The sequence below is a fragment of the Brachycentrus maculatus genome, unplaced genomic scaffold (assembly GCF_059751285.1).
Source record: "Brachycentrus maculatus isolate JH-2025_06_01 unplaced genomic scaffold, ASM5975128v1 h1tg000160l, whole genome shotgun sequence".
Classification (NCBI taxonomy): Eukaryota; Metazoa; Arthropoda; class Insecta; order Trichoptera; family Brachycentridae; genus Brachycentrus; species Brachycentrus maculatus.
The window spans coordinates 88,866-103,864 of record NW_028280913.1 but is presented as its reverse complement, the minus strand read 5'-3'; positions in this window follow the sequence as shown (position 1 = coordinate 103,864).

Genomic DNA, 14,999 nt, shown 5'->3' with positions numbered 1-14,999 from the left:
AAGTTCAAGATGGTAAGATCTCTTTGCTGCACTTTAGTAGCTGCAAGGCATTACATAAGGTTGCAACTAAGAATGTGAAATATTATGTAATGATGATAATAAAAAATGTTATGTTATGATAATAAATATGCTTCTTTTTAAGCAAATATTTTGTTGTGTTGAAAAATTATTATTCATTCGCATATTTGGTGGTATCACAATGGAAAGATGAACACAACGTGAGTTGTGTAGATAACTCAAATTTTATTGTAGTTACTGATTTTAACTACTTTGGCATTTTAAAACCCTTTGACTTAATATCGAGAATTAAAGTTACCGAAAAATTGAATAATTGAATTTTACCGAATACAAGTAACGTTAAAGTTATCTACAATATAGATTTAACGCATTATTTTCCATTGGAATCGACACCATGATCTTCCCTAAGTATAAAATACTATTCTCGGGTTTTTCCCAGAAAAAAACTAATATTTACAATAAAAGCTTTAAGAGAAATAATAAATTAGTTTTTTATCGCCTTTTTGATTTTTGAACAAAGAGTGAGTTCGTGGACTGCAAGTAGTAGTGATCCATCTTCCCTCTCTGCCATTATAATATTTCTTGGTCTGCAATTTAGATTTCACGCATGCGTGAACTCTTTCTCCTGGATTTCAACCTTTAATCCAGACTTAATTAAAATTTCTGTGCTCCGGTGCTATTCGTGTAATTGTATAAAAATCAGCATACCACGGAGAAGTGTCGCGCGTCGTTGTCGGCTGTAATCTCGACTCGACTTTTAGAGTGCGGGGAATTCAAAGGATGAAACTAAACACTTTGGAGGGAGGAAATTCTTTTAGCGAGTATTTCATTAGGATTTATCTTCGTGGGGTAGTGATAGGATGTTGTGGTTTGTAATGTCACGCACATTTTTCGAGTTCGATTTGACTGTTCTCTGAATCCCAGTATTACAATGGTATTAAGTTTAATTAGAAGTTATGATAATAACTCATTTTAAGATACGTAATGTGAAGTTGTGACATGTGTCCATCCCTGAAGACAGCAAGGTTCTTGTCGAAACCTATTAGAGAAAAGTACAAAAAATAAAGGTGGTTAAAAAAATCTGTTTCTATTTTACAATGTTTCATTTTTCAGCAGGTGTAAAGTTGGTAGGGACTTTTTGCATTATATTGATTTTTTTTACACAAAACAATATAATAACTTTAAATATAAACACAAAAACTTTTTATTTAATTCACTTTATAACATTATACGAGTACATACATAAGTGTTTTTTAGTCACCATGAATATTGTAGATTTATAACCATTTTTTGTTAACCAATTGAATTTAAGTAATAGCTCTATTTTGAATGTTTTCCTTTTTCCAATTCGTAAAAAATAATAGTAATAAAAGCTCCACGCCCCCGTCCCCTCTCACTTCAAACTTCAATTAAAATTGCCTACTACTTATTCCCCTCTACTCACCTAACTACGAATATTTCACACTTATAGATTTAGTGGACATGTGTCCATCCCTGAAGAAGACAAGATTCATGTCGAAACCGGTTAAAGTAATGTACCAAAAATAAAAGTGGCTAAAATAAAGTTCTAGTTTCAAAAAAAAAATTATAATAATAAATTGTATTACCAACAAACATAACTAACAAGTGTAAGTCCCTCTCCAAGCACAAGTTCTCAGTCTTCTTTTTGGAGAGAGCTATATATATATATATATATATATATATATATATATATATATATATATATATATATATATATATATATATATATATATATATATATATATATATATATATATATATATATATATATATATATATATATATATATATATATGTATATTTATATATATATATATACATATGTATATATTTATATATATATATATATATATATATATATATATATATATATATATATATATATATATATATATATATATATATATATGTGTGTGTGTGTGTGAATTTTTAGTACTTTCTGCCAGAGTTAACTACCAAGGCATTTAATTCAACTCTGAGCCTCGTTTTATGTAGGTGTAATGTTACGTAAAAAATATTAAACAGATATTTTTTATACGACACTGGAAGCTACAATTTTATAATTAAAGCTACATCGCTGCACCTGGTCCTAAAATGCAAAAAGCAATATAGCTACCTTATAAATAATATTTAAAAACTGCGTAGGTACAAACTTTGTTTTTATTATGGTTAAAATGTATTTTAAATTACTGAATCTACATAACAAACAGTTCGTCAAAGTAACAATGGGATCACACATATAAATATCTTCCTGGACATAAAAATCCTGTAACATATAATTTATTATGTATTTATTTACTCATCATTTTCTTGTATTGTTATACCAAAGTGACAATCATAGAACTCCATAGTTTAATTATTATCGTCGCACCAGCGCAGCGTTTCACGGCGTTTTTTATTTATTTTTTCTTATCAAAGTATCTCTGATTATAAAGTAATAAGTTGATTAACCAGTCAACGGTTTAACTACACTACGTAGTAAAACCGTTAACCTCCGTAAGGAATCCTAGCCCTGGTTGACACAACTAAGTATTTATTTGATATATTTTTAAACAATAGTTTGTTAAATATGGATAATTCCTTTTTTTGTTGAAAAAGCGATTGTCATATTTTCGATACTAATGTTTACGACCGTTTCAGTAAAATGGCATTGTTTCATGTTTGGTCGGTTGATATTTTTCTTAAAATATATGGTAGATACATACTCGTATATACGTAGGTGAACTAACATAGATGTCGCGAGGTATTTTACATGTATCCCCCTTATTATAGTAAAATAACAAAGCTCTGTCATGTTACCGCGGATCTTCCCGCACGTTGTTAGAGGAAGTTATGATTAATGGAACCATTTCTCTCGAATTATACTTCCTCTAGTCACTCTCGACTCTCAGCACCACTCTCGACTGTACTTCCCATCACGCCGACTAGTCTGCGGACTTCTTCACTATTCTACTCTCCTCTTCACGTGACAGAGGTTATAAAGATGGATCTTATTTGCCTAAATTACATCTAACTTTGTTCATTTCATTTTGCCTACCAACGAGAAAATGATGTGTCATAACAATAAAAAGTTTTTCAATCCTAATATAAACGTACCTTACTGAAATCCTGATAGTATTTACTTTTGCTTTAAAAGTGATAGTAAATTATAATAAACAGTACGAAATCAAATATTCGATGTACTAAATTTGTGATTTTCTATTTTAAATATTATTTATTTTTACATTTGTTGTATTTACAACAAGTGTACAAATAGTATTTATATTAAGTGTAAATATATTATAAGGTAAACTTTTGTTCAAAATTTACTAATAATATTTAGAACAACCAATCAAGATAAAACGAAATAATTGTAGCTAGTCCTGAATTTATTTATTATTATTAAATAAATACACTTTTGTTATTATTTTGCATTGAAATCATTTCATAAATTTCGCTGCAATAATGTCGCCTTTTTTGTGTTGTAAATTGAAGAAAAAAACTAGCTTGCATTAGTATCTACTCAACCTTATCTGCACTCTAGTGTATTTTTTTGTAATCCCGACTTCCCCCTAGCTCCCACGGGCTTATTTCTCCTTTGTATTGGATATTACACACTTGATATGTAGCTACCTTCAGCGTGGCCGGGTGAAGAGGTGAGGGGTGGTGGGGTGGGTAGAACACAGTACTACATTCCCTGACACTCGGTACAATTTATTTCCGCCGCCCGCGTCCACTCTGCTATGTACTACAAAGCGTAGAGGGTGGTTCCAAATAATCGCGTATTGTTATATCGTCCTAATATATCGTTCATGTAGATGAATAAACACATTAGATACATATATATTTCGTATCCTCCTTTCCTTCCTTTCGTTTGGATGAAAATGATATTTGTTTTTACATAAACATATTTTGACATTGAGGAAATATATTCAGTTTTAGGATTCTTTTTAGGACTTTTTTTTGCTCTTTTTATATACGTAAAAAGTATTACGAATTCAACATTATTTTTATCGTATCTTAATAATAAAAAAAAACTATGAATCCGACAGCTCTAAGTAATTTTTATAAAAAATGAGGATGGGTGAGAAGACACACGTCACTATATTTGTACGTATAAGAAATAAAACAATTTGTGTTGATATCATTTCTTTTTATTATTATACTGTATTAGGTGGTGCAAAGTTCTAGCAGTTTTTGTGGGAAATGAATTTTTTTTTTCTTTTTAAAAATAATATGAAATTGATAAATTATATTGTTATAGAATGATCGTCTTCTACCTTTTCATTACATTACATGTATATACCGCATACCGGTAAAAAATATCAGATTGAAGAAAAAAAAATACCTAGGATCTTTTTGATATCGTCTACAGGATTTTTTTTTATATACTCATGATGATTTTGGAGAAATCTGAATAAATGGTAATCTATAAGTGCAATGCTAGAAATTTATGACGGATGCTTAAGAAGTTGTCATTAAATGGGTTCTATTTTTAAATGACGAATAACGTACTTAAGGTAGTCAAATTTATTGAAAATCCCAGTGGCACGAAACTCTGAGCTCTTAACTTTTGATTTTTCAATATTTATGATTTTGGCAAGTTCGGCTATTTGTTAAGAGTTCGCATCTACTGACTGCTTAGAATGACGTCATAAACTTTGTTGAAATGTCCAAGACGGGGGTCTTTGAAAAAAAGCTTTACACCGATCTCCACACATTTACGTATGTATTTAAGTGCGACGATTACTTTAATTGACAAAAAATAGGACTGCATTTACATCAAATATAAATTAATCTTTGACTTATCTACAATTAACATTCACAGTTATAGAGAGTAAAGGCAAAAACGAATTAACAATAAAATAAAATAAAACTTTTTTTCAAACTAGAAATAGCTAGTATAAAAACACCCCTTAATACGTTACAGGTTACACCATTATTCCTCAGTATCTCACATAGGAGGGTAAAAAATACTATTTTTAATGTCTAGTTTGAATAATAATTGTTTTAAACCCGCTTTAAAGCGATGTGTGTGTTCCGGGATTATCTAATATTCTCCAAGACAGGGAAACATACAAAAGAAACCCATTACGCCGAATCAAATGGAATTTTTCAACTGCAAACTTTATAGTAAAACATTACAAGTGGTTTGTGTAGAAATACAATGTTGTCGAATGACTAAACGGAGCTCCGTTCCGTGTAGCGCTTCGCGGGCGGCGCGCGGCGTAACGACCCGAACAAACTTTACTTTATGTGATGGTAAAATTAGAGCATTTCGGGATGAAAATTTTTGCATCGTATAAAGCCAAACTGTCAGCAGCTGTGAAAGCTACAAAAACGCTCCAACAAAAACAATTAGCAAAATGTTTGAACTCTGGAATTTGTGTCCCGATTACAGGAACAGAAGCAGTTGCAGATTTGCGTATAGCGGGATAGCGAATAATACGTCGCTTTTTCAGGACCTTTTCACCATTGTTACCCACTAAATATAATGTTTGTACTTCGTACCGAAGGCATTTATGTGAGTTGAATGTATATGTACCATATATGTAGGTACTTTACCTTGTACATTGTACAGTGACCATTGCATCGCTGTTTGTGTTCGCTGTCCAGTGGAAAACTCATGTATGTTTTACGTATGAATGTAAATATATAAAGAATTGCCCTCTAGATATTTCTTTATTTTATTGTTTTGCACCCAGATAACCATTACAATGTAAAATGTATTTTATTTAAATCTGTTGGATGAAAACACTACCTATGTCTACGAAAAATATCGTAAATTAGTTCCAAACTCATCAATTTACTTGAAGCACTGATTCATGATAAAGGTTAACTAATTTACGGGTATATGTGAAAAGGATAAATTCGAAGTACTGATAGAGATTAATGGAGCTCCACAATACCAAGTTTGTGGTTAAAACATCACTTTATTATTTGTAAATATTTGTTTAATAATAATTATAACCATATCCCATGTAATTCATATCTTTTTGAGGGGGTACAGTTTTGAAAAAAAAAGTGATAAAACAAATATTATATATATATATATATATATATATATATATATATATATATATATATATATATATATATATATATATATATATATATATATATATATATATATATATATATATATATATATATATTATAAACATCACGCACATTCAAATAGCAAAACGTATGCCTTATCCACGCTAAAAATATTCCTTTCATAAGGAGGTGGCATGGAGCAAACAAATTTATCTCTTATATTAGTTTTTTTACTCCTGGAATTATTTTCAGAACAGTACAATATCCCAGAGGTGCTCACTTTTTTACAAGATACGAGTAAACCAGGCGACCAACGCTACTGTGAACCAATGTAAGAGAGAAATGTAGAATTAGATATATTCAATGGAAAGACTACAGGAAAGGTGGGTTGAACGTATCGATAAACCATAAAAATTAACTGGGGTGGCCTAGACCGATTAATTAATTACGTATATATAAACATATATGTATCACAAAAACATATATATAAATCAGTAGGTTAAATTTGAGATAAACTTATTATTTCTTTTTATAGTGATGTAAATTGTATTTTATGCATATTTTATAGATTTTTTTAGTATTGTTGAAAAATAAAACATTTTTTATACATTAATTTCAAACGACTCATTTTATTTTAAAACTTATCAGGTTACCTTTACCTGTTTGCTACTAAGTTTTAAAAACATATTAATTGATTTTGAAAGAGGTAGGTTTATCCTGAACACTATATTTATATAGATTTACCTCCATTTTAACTTTACTAACGATTTGTACGATCCAAATAGTAAAGTTTTAAATTTAATCGAGAAAAATAGTTTTTGTTTTTTATCTCGGGTCAAATTTCCTTATTTCACTAATTATTAATATAGATAGAGCCTTAAAGATCGACCGTTGGAATAGACCTTTTTTAATTCCACGAAACACTCGACAAGGTTAATAATAATTATATGTATATAAGGTAGCTTCTATCACCTTTCTTACGATAAATGAGAGAAAACCTGCGAGGCAAAGTAAGTAGATACGTAGAGATAATTCCAAAATAATTTACAATTAAATTAATTACTTGCTGGAAACGTATGGCTTCTCCGTAAATCTGGATTAATTCAATTTACTACAAAGTTATGCCGACATAATTGGTTAGGAAAGCGACAACGAAAGTCAAGAATGACGTTAATTTGTCCATTGAATTATCACTTGAATATGTGAACAAACGGAACAGAATATGATCCCTACTCTCTATTAATGTTATTTTTTAAAGATTTGAGTAGGTGCTTACCGGTAAAAAATATAAATTCAGTAGTAGAAAATTTAAATCAAATATATGCGTCGGTTTAAAGGTTTTTTCGTTATTTTTAAATATAATAAATTTTAAGATCTTCATTGAGCAATACTTTGGATCAATATTGTAGAAAAGAAACATGATTTCATAAAACTGTAGAAGTCTGAGTACAAAAATTAATTTAAAAAAATCTTACCCTAAGTAAAGGGGTGAGCGCAAATTGTAAACCTATTTTAGTTGTATAATGCTAATTACCCGTCTTATACAGACCACGGAAACAGTCTTCATAAGAAATGCTTTTACTAGTATTATTTAATTTGAATTGCAAACGGCACAATTGTTTTGGTTTTGACAGTTGAGAGTTACGAGCTTGTTGAATTAGAAATGATTTACATAAACGTTTCTCATTATCTTATTACGTTGATAAATGAAATTTAAAAAATAAATTTGAAGTGAGTGAGAGAAATTTAATTAAAGAGTTTTTGATGCGAAATGTCAACAAAAAAAAATATAAATTTTTAAAACATAATTTTAATATCGAAGCATTTTCTTCCTTTTTTCATGATGTACTCGTATCTACCCATTTTGGGATAATGTGTATTTGATTTAGTCGACATATTTAAGAATTGCAGTCTACGTTCCACTGCCAATCCCTTCACGCATCTTTAGAAGGTCAAAAAAAAATTTGTTGATTCCCAAGATCAAATTACCAGTTTTTATGGACCCACGAGGTCTGTGTCAAATTAAACCTATCTTTTTTTTTTTTGAATATTGAAAGCATTAACTTTGTGGATCATATTGATATATTATTTCGAGAAATAAAAATACTTTGTGTTCTGATCCACTCACATTTTTATTTAGCCAACTAGTTTCGGCAACAACCTGTTGCCCTCTCTGAAGAGGTTAGTAATAAATGTAACCCTGAAGAGGGCAACAGGTTGTTGCCGAAACTAGTTGGTTAAATAAAAATGTGAGTGGATCAGAACACAGAGTATTTTTATTTCTCGAAATAATATAAACCTATCTTTATTATTTGGTATATATAAATATAAATATATATATAAATATATATAAATATATATATATATATATATATATATATATATATATATATATATATATATATATATATATATATATATATATATGTATATATATATATATATATATATATATATATATATATATATGTAATGGGTGTTTTAAAGAGGTTTTCAGGTATGCTGAAAATTAATTGGATTACACGTATTTACAGGAGCATGAAATTTAAAATTGAGTATAATAATTGTTATTTAATACCATCCCTTGTCAGAGTTGTAATATTAATTTACACCCCTTGGCTGATATAATCGGCCGGGGGCAGATAAGCTCTAGAGATCGGATATTACATTTGATATTATGATCTCTTCCTTCTCTTTCCCACATTCAACTTCCGAAACCTTCCAACTCTGCTTCTATGACACGTAAATTAAAAATTTTGATTTCCACCAAGTGTCTCTATTCTGGTCCCCGGTCATATGAAATATGCTCATGGATCATCATAATGAAGAGGTTAAAGGGTTCCAGATTTCGGCGATTCATTATTGGAGACAGATACTTATTAATACTCGTAATTATGCACTCCTAAAAATCGTTATTTACATACAAGTCCATACAGAGCTTAGTTTATTATAATTAATTTAAAATTATTACCATTTTTTGAAATATCTATGTAAGTAATGCTAATTTTTGCTAAAAAATCCATAATATTCACGATGATCACGAAATACATTCACGATTATACACAATATTCACGATAATCACGAAAAACATTCACGATAATACATCATTTTCACGATAATCACGAAATACATTTACGATAGTACATAATATTCACGATAATCACAAATACATACACGATAATACATAATATTCACGATAATCACGAAATACATTCACGATAATACAAAATATTTACGATAATCACGAAATACTTTCACGATCATACATAATATTCTAGTTTCGACGATAACGACTAGTTTCGGAAGCTACAGATGCTTCTATCTCTGGGTCTAAATATAAATATGTTTATATTTAGTCGTCAAAATAAATATAGTTCAAGTAGAAAGAAACAAGTTTTTTCATTTACAATTTCATCATGTCCACAAAGTGAAAAAACGGATAAATAAATTTTAAATTTTACAAATAATAAATGCACTATTACAAAATGTTAGAATAAAACAAGTCACCTAGATTTGAGTCTACCGGTTTCGAGATTGCTTACATACTAACATTACTAACATTTTGTAAAAATGATTTACCAAAAAGCAAATCGTATAAGTATTAGTGGTAAATGTATTATTTTTCGGAAAGGGATGCCTAAAGTTCATCATATTTCCGTCCTACTAAAAACGTGTTCAATATTTCAGAATTTACAATGATTAAAGAAAACACTTGTTTTTCACCACTTGAGTTTTATTATACACTACATGTTTCAGAAGTTAAACTTCCATCATTCAGGTCTGTATAATAATTATTATACAGACCTGAATGATGGAAGTTTAACTTCTGAAACATGTAGTCTATGATAAAACTCAAGTGGTAAAAAACAAGTGTTTTCTTTAATCATTGTAACATGTCTTACCACAAAGTTAATGCCGAAACAATAAATAAAATTTCAGAATTTATTTTGTCATACCTACCATTTTCCGCCGGAATTATTTTCATAAGTCGAATCACTCGGGACTCACGGCATTCGTTATCGGATATTTCACCATATATAATACGTTTCTAATCACGGATAATATATTTTTAAATCTTGCACGGCTGCAAGCGTTTCATATTATAGCGTCCAAAAAGTCTTACTGAACATCTGGATGTTTTTATTTTTTGAAAAATAATTGTTTAGAGCTAAATTATTATCGGTTACAACAATAATAAAGAACGTGAATAGAATAAAAGCAACCTGGGGGAAGCTTCATTATCACGTTTTAATTTACTTCATACAAAATATCCATTGTGACTTTGTCCGCTGGCGTTTTGACAGAGCATATTCATAAAGAGTAAGGGTTACGTCATTCATCCCACCGCACCGTGATATTATTTTATTACTAAGATGAACCGTAGCAATGTACTATTTCAAAATAATGAGGTTTCATTAAACGAAATCATAAAAGGAAAAGACAGATATACTGGTACGCGTACTAGTAAATAATTATTTTAATGAATGGAAAAGCACCAGTTTAAACTATTTCGTGTATTTCTTAATTGTACCGTACCTATACAGACTATAGTGAGTCGTATCACCATGCGATGATCGCTTTCGGCTTTTTGTCTTTTCGAGAAATATTGTAACTGATTTTAACTCCATACCGATCGGTTTTTAAGGAGCATCATACCTCTATCTCGGTTTTGGTGCGTAGTCGTTTTGGCGCAAAGTAATTTTCGCCCCAAACCGTCCGCGTCAAAAGGTGCAATTTCGAGTAGATACCCCCCCTCCGGTGCTTAGTAGAGCAATCTTACGAGTTTCTATCATCAAGTGTGAACATGAAACACTTTCCCCATATGACCGCCCCTCAGGAGAGGATTTGACGAACAGCAATGAAAAGTTTATCGCCGGCTCGAGTATCCAGTTACGAGGAGGACGAATGGACAGTATCAGAAACGGGGTAAGGTATTCGCAATACGCCTGCTGCGAGTACGTATCCAGTGACGTAGCAACCTATTGTAATAATTTAAAAAAAATTAATTAGAGTTCTCACGCATGCTGTTTACAAACACCGTGAAAGGGTATAGTATCAGTGTGAATAAAATTTGCTTAACTCCTTTACTTACAATATTATATATAAGCACTTATTTAATATTTTGTTTATATCGGTAGTTTAATATAGATTCCTTTAACACATGTTGTCAAGCGTCGTCAACACTAAACAACGTCAGTTTGTTTTTGACATCTCAACATACATAGATGAAGAAGAATATGAAAGTCTGGGCATTTACAGGGCTTACGACCGTCATAGGCTCGTTAAATGATCACTTTGCACACGTGTAACATTCATCAATTCTACCTATGACTGACAATCATGCTACTCAAATTCTTGAAACTTCTAGATGTATTAATCAAACTCGAAACACAGTGTGCGAGAGTCACTAGATATATCTATGGTGGGATGAGGAAAGCATTTATTCAGCAGATCTTTCCATCAATTATTTTAATTTATTTCTCAACGCAGACGAAAGAAAAAACATGTAAATTATGGTGCATGCTTTTTATTTTAAGTATAAACTTTCTGTTGTTCAAACTGAATACTGAAAATTTACGCTATTTAAAAAATAACAAATACATTATGATAACGTTACGTAAAACATATGATTTGATTCCCGGCGGAGGGTTTAAATAAATATAGTTGATTTTTCACTCTAATATTTATTTAATATTACCCTGGATTGGTACGTGAAGCTTAGGGCTGATCACCTTTCACTCGTGTATTTCACGATCATGATAACTCTGCTTATGTGCGATGCAGTGCCCTATGCACCATAGGGTGCAGATAAGGGAATGTAACTACTTCTATAAGATCTAAAAGACTATCTATAAGATATATCCATACATACATACTTCTATAAGATAAGGGAATGTATCTATTTCTAGAAGATATAAAAGGAATCTATCTACTTCTTATTATATAAAGAGTTACGATACGAAGAACGAAATTCAGTGTAATAGATACCATAATTCGTAGTTTTTTTTAAATTAAATCTCACATCTGTATCTCTTGCACATTGTTAAAAATAATTGGAACGATATTTCCGGTTTTGATGTTTTAGTCGGTTGGGTGCCGGGGGGTGGGGGGGTGGCGGTTACGCTGTTCCTCCCCCCAACTCTTTGTCACGTTTTAATATCCGCCATAAACAATAAAACTCCCCTCACTCGGCCTTACTTTGGTTAGCTCGGTTAGCCAACATTATTCCCAGAGCCCGTACACTGCCTACACCCACTCGACGTAAATTTAATTTAATTGCATCGTAGTTTAAAATAATTATTAAACTTACCTTAGTCTAATATATCTGTCAATGTTTATATTAAATACTTAATAGTTCAATCAATTGACTTTCAGTATTTTTTTTGCTTAAATAAATGTTTATATGAAACATTCTATTTCTCATAATAAAAATTACTATTTTTTCCACAACTTTTTTAATATTCGTTGGGTTTGTTAAAACACAATGATAAATATGCGCAATGATAATACGCTCGGTACCTCAACTGTTCATTTATAGCGACTGACCTGTACATCTACATACAACGAAACACTATCTTATTCTATCGCTTTTTATCGTTGTGTACACGTCGATCTCCCAAAGGAGTGGAGCAAACACTTCCGTGGTGTCAGAATGAATATTTCTTTTTCTTTATAATCTTTTCTCCTTCTCTCCACGTTATATATTTCTTCTCTCTCATGTAATGAAATGTGCATAATAAACGTGACGGTTCCTTGAAATTTCACTTCCGTTCCCGTCCAATTATTTATCGATTATCGAACCCACTACTAACAAGTTTCAATAACTACGTGTATCGATTGTGGTCGTATTATTTTGTTCGATAAAATATATTGTTTTTGTTACTCGCCACAGAGCAAAGTAAGGCGTGCATACAGAAAACCAATAAAGGGGCAAATAGTGATTATTTATTCGCCAGAATTGGCACAATTATTTCCTTCTTCACGTTAAAGGCCGAAGATGACTTACGGAACGGTCGGTTATCGACGTGTCGCGCTGTTATTCTTACCCCCCCCCTTCTATCCTGTGACGTCACAGTACCTTCACATACCCCAAACCCTATTGACATCTTGAAAACTACACCGATTAAACCACCGCAAGTTTTATGAGGATCCTGGTTTCTTATTTAAGTATATGTTTGTTGTGCATCCCAAAGTGTTAGGTTCAGTTAATTTAAAAAATGTAGAACGATTGCCCCTTATGATTTTCATTCATCTTCCATTTGACATAGGAGTTCACATAAAATAATAAAAGATAATACGTGAATACTTTTTTAAGATTAATTAGTTCGTAGCCCAGCTGTCCCCATAAAACTTTGAAAATTCTGTTAAAAAGGATAAGCGCTGTACCCATAAATGACCTATAATATTTTTATTGGATTTTATAATCTTTTGTTTTACGTTTAAATTAAATTATTTTCGTCGAGTTCGTTAAACTAAATTTATTTGTTTGTTGGTTATTTATCAATTTCATTTTAAAGATTCATGGCGCTAAATCTGATTAAATTGGAAGCTTTTATGGAATTCATTTTGCCTTTCTATCAAAGACCCACAAGCATTCGGTTAATGTTAAATTAAAATCAGTTTTATTCTAAATCTCGCCGAATATCAGTTTGTAAAGGATCAAATGAAATTTGTTAATTTCGTAGTATTAATGGTCTCAAAGTTCAAAGGGATGCTTGTTGTAATTGTAATAGGAGAAGAGAATGATAGGAGTTCCGAACAATCGAAGAATACCCCGACCACTCGCGTTTTAGGATCTCAACACTGCCATCCTTTTGTCATTAGCCTCCCACATTCCACAGGTACTCTCACCAACCCCCTTCCCGCGTTCTTCACAAATATTCAGCACCCTTCAAAAACAGATATACTAGAATTAGAAATTCTTAAAGCAAACCTGATGGAAAAACTACAATATGATATCAAGGGTTAATTTACGTAATTTGCAAGGTTTTATAAATACAATTATGTAATTGTATAAACAATTAACTATAATTCAAGATGGACGTTTTTGATCCTACCTTTATATTATTATTATAATATTTTGTTTTGTTTATTTATTAATATAGTTAAATTTTTAAGAACAACATAATACAATTTCTAAACAGTTATACACATCGCTCACTCCTTTCAAGAACGTCATAAATCAAAAAGATTGATTTTTCAGGAGAACGTTTTTAAAGTTTAAAAATATAATACAATGTATTAAAAATAAATATCAAGCCACTTATTGAACTTTTTACTGTGCAACAGATCTTTTTAGGTAAAACCTGAAGATTTTTTCTCCATTTGAAAAATATTTAACATATTAAAAAAAATAATTAAACAATAACTTTTCTTCAAAATGCAAAAACAACACTTTCTGCCCTGTAGCAGATAAATATTAAGTTAAAAACATGCCTCTTTTGCTGGGATATAGTAAATTTTCTGGGCGTTCTGAAAACATGTACAACTGAAAATTGACGATTTTTGATTTATGACGTTCTTGAAAGGAGTGAGCGATATGGCAAACTTATAGTTTTATATTCGTAGTGCCTCTTCAAAAAAGAGACTGGGCTCTTGTGCTTGGAGAGGGACTTACACTCAAGGTTTAATGTTTTATATAATTAATGGTATAATAGTCTTTTTTTATATATTTTTTCATGATTTAATAATTATACAGGTTGTTTCGTTGGTCGACGACTAATGAAAATCCTGTTGCATGTTAAGTGATTTTGAAATGTTTGGAAGTTACGTCATTTTGAATGTTTATATTAATATCGAGGTAAACTTAAAATAGAAACTAATTTTCTTCCTTTTTTAGCTAGGGCTTTCTACAGTTTAAGAAAGAAATATCCTTTTTGGGGACATAAAAAAAATATGCCTACTTTCGATAATACGAGGCTATATTCAAGTATGTCAAATAT